This window comes from Tachyglossus aculeatus, chromosome 16, assembly GCF_015852505.1.
Source record: "Tachyglossus aculeatus isolate mTacAcu1 chromosome 16, mTacAcu1.pri, whole genome shotgun sequence".
NCBI classification, from domain to species: domain Eukaryota; kingdom Metazoa; phylum Chordata; class Mammalia; order Monotremata; family Tachyglossidae; genus Tachyglossus; species Tachyglossus aculeatus.
This window is the reverse complement of record NC_052081.1, coordinates 21,165,565-21,171,564: the sequence shown is the minus strand read 5'-3', so window position 1 is coordinate 21,171,564 and position 6,000 is coordinate 21,165,565.

The following is a 6,000-nucleotide window of genomic DNA, read 5'->3' as shown; positions in this document are numbered from 1 at the left end:
CAGATGAGGTCACTGAGGCTCATAGAAGTGACTTGCCCAAGGCCACACAGCAGAGCCGGGATTCGAACCCATGACCTCTGACTCCAAAGCCCGGGCTCTTTCCACTGAACCACGCTGCTTCTCTACCCTGTGATATACTCACAAGCGCTTAGGGAAGCAAGTACTCTGCACACAGAGGGCACGTAATAGATTCTCTTGGTATTTTACTTGAACATATTTACTATTCTATTTATTTTAGTTTCAATCAATCGATCGTATTTATCGTATTTATTGAGCGCTTACTGTGCGCTTACTGTGTACTTTGTTAATATGTTTTGTTTTGTTGTCCGTCTCCCCTTCAAGACTGGGGGGGAGTCTAGCGGCGGGGCCTAGTAGATAAAGCATAAATAGATAGTAGATAAGGTAGATAATACTATTCTATTTATTTTATTTTGTTAATATGCTTTGTTTTGCTGTCTGTCTCCCCCCTTCTAGACTGTGAGCCCGTTGTTGGGTCGGGCCCGTCTCTATTTGTTGCCGACTTGGACTTCCCAAGCGCTTAGTACAGTGCTCTGCACACAGTAAGCGCTCAATAAATACGATTGAATGAATGACAGGGAGTCAGGAGCCCTAGATTCTAGTTCCAGCTCTTCTCCCTGTCGGCTTCGTGACCTTGGGCAAGTCACTTAACCTCTGTGGGACCGTTTCCTCATCTGTAAAACGGGGATGACACCGACCTCTCCCTGAGCGTGGCTCGGTGGAAAGAGCCCGGGTTTCGGAGTCCGAGGTCATGGGTTCAAATCCCGGCTCTGCCAATCGCCAGCCGTGTGACTTTGGGCAAGTCACTTCACTTCTCTGGGCCTCAGTCACCTCATCTGGAAAATGGGGATTAAGACTGGGAGCCCCGTGTGGGACAACCTGATCACCCTGTAACCTCCCCAGCGCTTAGGACAGTGCTTTGCACATAGTAAGCGCTTAATAAATGCCAAGAAAAAACAAAACAAAACAAAAAAATGGAGTGAGATAATCGATGCGGAAGTAGTTTGGGAGAAAAAAAATCACAGCCCTCTCCAAAAATCCAGGTAATAATGGCAGCATGGTTTACTGAGTGTCTATTTGGTGAAGTGCGCTGTACAGAATCATGAAGTGACACATTTCTTGCTCGCAAGGAGCTATCATCATCATTATTAGCATCAGTATTAGCGCTTAGAACAGTGCTTGGCACATAGTAAGCGCTTAACAAATACCAACATTATTAGGACTATAGGAGCCCAGGGCGGGAGGGGGGTGAGATTACGAGCAGGGACCGGATGCGATGCATCTCATGGCCCAAAGCAGAAGGGATTCATCCGCTCATTCAGTCGTATTTATTGAGCGCTTACTGTGTGCACAGCACTGTGCTGAGCGCTTGGGAAGTACAAGTTTGGAACATCTGGAGACGGTCCCTACCCAACAGCGGGCTCACGGTCTAGAAGGGGGAGGCAGAGAACAAAACAAAACATACAAACCAAATAAAATAAATTGAACATTTATTCTATATATTATATATACAATATGTATATTATATATAGAATATATTCTATTATATGTATATAGGTATATAGGTAAATCTGTATATAGGTATATATGTACAGATTTATTACTCTATTCATTTATTTTACTTGTACATTCTATTATATTCTATAATATAGACTATATTATATATAATATACATATATATAATTTTTTATATAATATATAATATACTCTATATTATAGAATATAATAGAATGTACAAGTAAAATAAATGGAGTAATAAATCTGTACAAACATCTATACCTATATACAGGTGATGTGGGGAGGGGAAGAGGAAGGAGGGGGCTCAGTCTGGGATGAGAGAAGGGAGGTGTGCGAGACGCAAGGAGAATAAGGGAAGAGACCGCGAGGAGATTACAAAACGGGAAAAAACAGGAAGCTCTTATAAATGTTTCAAGGATCTCGGCTCATTTTATCCATGTTGAATGTGCAAAGATGGTCATTTCCCCCCACCCGGGATGAATAGTAGCTGTTTTCTTGGCTGCGGACAATTGGCTCGCCCCAAAGATCTGAATTACAAGGACAAATACCCGCTTCGTATCTATTAGGAAAACATTTAAACCCTTTAAGGAGTCAAACTTCAAACAAGGCAACTTTTCCAACAACTGCGATGCCCGTCTGCCTGATTCATTCATTCAATCGTATTTACTGAGCGCTTACTGTGTGCAGGGCACTGTACTGAGCGCTTGGGAAGTACGAGTCGGCAACACAGAGAGACGGTCCCTACCCAACAACGGGCTCGTAGGCTAGAAGGGGGAGACGGACAACAAAAGAAAACAAAACTGTAGGATTCCTGAGTGGTGGGGGACCTTCCCACTACTGTCAGCTGTGTGGCTTTGGGCGAGTCACTTAACTTCTCTGTGCCTCAGTCACCTCATCTGTCAAATGGGGATTAAGAGCGTGAGCCCCCCGCGGGACAACCTGATTACCCTGTAACCTCCCCAGTGCTTAGAACGGTGCTTTGCACATAGTAAGCGCTTAATAAATGCCATCATTATTATTATTATGAATCCCAAGCAGCCAGGGCAGGGCTATTAATCAATCAATCAACCAGTCGATAGCATTTATTAACAGAGAAGCACAGTGGCTCAGTGGAAGGAGCCTGGGCTTTGGAGTCAGGGGTCATGGGTTTGAATCCCGGCTCCACCAATTGTCAGCTGGGTGACTTTGGGCAAGTCACTTCGCTTCTCTGGGCCTCAGTTCCCTCATCTGTAAAATGGGGATTAAGACTGTGAGCCCCCCGTGAGACAACCTGATCTCCTTGTAATCTCCCCAGCACTTAGAACAGTGCTTTGCATATAGTAAGTGCTTAATAAATGCCATCATCATCATTTATTGAGCACTTACTGTGTGCTTCAGAGAGTACAACAGATTTAGTGGACATGTTCCTTGCCCCAAGTGAGCTTAAAGTCTAGAGGGGGCCAGACATTTTACATGCTGAGTACCATAAATAACTTGCTGAGTGGCTGCTAAGAAATTAATAATCCATAATTTATGGTATTTGTTAAGCGCTTCTATGTGCCAGGCACTCTATTAAGCACTACAGTAGATACAGCTAATCAGGGTGGACACAGTCCCTGTCCCCACTTTACAGATAAGGTAACTGAGGCCCAAAGAAGTTAAGTCCCACGTGGGGCTCACAGTCTTAATCCCCATTTTACAGATGAGGGAACGGAGGCCCCGAGAAGTGAAGTGACTTGCCCAAGGTCACACAACAGAGAAGCAGCGAGGCTCAGTGGAAATCAATCGTATTTACTGAGCACTTACTGTGTGCAGAGCACTGTACTAAGCGCTTGGGAAGTACAAGCTGGCAACATCTAGAGACGGTCCCTACCCAACAGTGGGCTCACAGTCTAGAAGGGGGAGACAGAGAACAAAACCAAACATACTAACAAAATAAAATAAATAGAATAGATAGGTACAAGTAAAATAAATAAATAGAATAAATAAATAAATAAATAGTAATGGAATAGTAATAAATGGAAAGAGCAAAGGTGTTGGAGTCAGAGGCCATGGGTTCAAATCCCGGCTCCGCCAACTGTCAGCTGTGTGACTTTGGACAAGTCACTTCACTTCTCTGGGCCTCAGTTACCTCATCTGGAAAATGGGGATTAAAACTGTGAGCCCCCCTGTGGGACCACCTGATCACCTTGTAACCTCCCCTGTGCTTAGAACAGTGCTTTGCACATAGTAAGCGCTTAACAATTGCCATTATTATTATTATTAAAATGGGGATTCAAACTGTGAGCCCCCCTGTGGGACGACCTGATCACCTTGTAACCTCCCCGGCGCTTAGAAAAGTGCTTTGCACATAGTAAGCGCTTAACAAATACCATCAGCATCATCAAGTGACTTGCCCAACGTCACACAGCAGACAAGTGGCCCGGTCAGGATTAGAACCCAGATCTTTCTGACTCCCACCATCCACTAGCGCTGTTTATCCTGGGCCCCCCTCAAAAAGGGTAATTGAAGAGAGGAGTATGTTCCAAATTCCTACTTCCTATTTCTGAGTTTGACTAAATTCCAACCTTGGATTTGCACACCACCGTATTTTCTGTATAACTGCAATTAAAAAGAGCCACTGGGGAGTAGGATGGGGAATAGAGGAGGAAAAAGGGTCATTGAAGAGAGGAGTTATGTTCCAAATTCCTATTTCCTATTTCTGAGTTGGACTAAATTCCAACCTTGGATTTGCCCACCACCGTATTTTCTGTATAACTGCAATTAAAAGGAGCCACTGGGGAGTAGGATGGGGAATAGAGGCTGAAAGAAGGAAGGAAAGAGGAAAAAGAATAGATCAGCGTATTTTAATGTCTGTCTCCCCCCATACACTGTAAGCGCCTTAATAATAATAATAATGGCATTTATTAAGCACTTACTATGTGCAAAGCACATGCCATTAAAATGCCATTATTAAGCGCCTTGTGGGCAGAGATCGCGTCTACCAATTCTATTATATTGTACTTTCCCAAGTGTTTAGTATTGTGCTCTGCAGACAGTGAGCACTCAGTAAATACCATCTGTTGATTGACTCTCACGGTTTACATTTTTTATTTCTTTTAGGAGCAATTCCCTTCTGACTGACTAGTAACAGGATGCTGAGCAGGTGGCATGCTGATACCCTTTTTATTCTCCGCTTTCCCGAGCGGGAGGTTCGAAAACACTCGGTTAAAGCTGTGGCGAGGTGGGCTAGGCTGAACAGTCTCGAGTTCTTGGTAATTTATCTATTATTAAGCAGAGCTGATGAAGTAAAACCAGTTTTTTAAAACCCGTCCTAGAAACTGCCCCTGGGTCGCTGCGGCCCAGTGGCAATTTCAACCCAAAAGTCAGCTGGAATTAAGAATACATTTGTATCATCTCAGGGTCACGAGTGATTAGAGAAATGCTTAGCCTAGAGACACGACGATCACCGCCAAATTATGACTTAGCACATCAGGCTATTACAGGAGTCTAATATTGTCGGCGGCGGCGGCGGCATTACCGCCTGCCCTGTCGGATAACATATTCCCGGGTCCCAATTTCCCATTCCTCAATACGACACATCTCATTGTCCCATCTCCGCTGAAATCATCTGTTCAGATTTCTCCGTTATCGAAGGGGCATTAGACACACGCCTTCAAAACGCCCCCCTCACCCGATTTCGAAATGCCTCTAAAATAATTTCTGCATGACAGAGGGGCCTAGTTTTTACTGGAAAAGGAGTTCACCTAGAAGAGCAGTTCCCAAGTTGTTTTTCAACTGGCAGCCCATCCCTCCCACCCCCAAAAGGGTCTAGCAGAATCGTTCTGTTTCCCCAAGCAAGGAAAGGAAAAGTGAAATTTACGTATATAGGAAAAGCCAAAACATCTGGCTAGCCTTGGTCACTGTCAGTGACCAGCGCTTTCCGTAGAACAGAAATCAAACTTAGGTCCTCCTCCCGCTACTCCCCCACACCTTTTTGTAGTATTGTGGCCCTTTCACCTTGAGATAGGCTCCAAAAGAACAAAAGAAAACAACGCTTCACACAGTGGGGGGAACGACTGGAAATCTTTACAACGGGAAGTTCTTCCCGCTGAAGTTACGAGAAACGCTAGTAGCAAGCCCCACTTGAGGAGCTGAAGGAGGCTGGTCACGGTGATGCAGTTTAGAATCAAGCTGACTCCAAGAGCTTTTTGCAGTTTCCTCATGCACTCTGGCAAATCCTCTTTTCTATAAAAACAATAACTGAATCACAGGGGAGACGGATGACGGCGAGCTACCCCTGCTAGCGGTGGGCGGCTCAATTCTTCAATACGATAAAATCGGAGATTAGTGAGGTCTGGAATCAAAGTCCTTTATTTTCTCACTTTTTTGTTTCCCGTAAAATACTGATTTTTGCAGTCCAGAAGAGATACTGATGGAAATGAACACAAAATTCACTTACCCAACCTTAGCAAACCCTGCAGAATTAACATTTGTGCTAACAGA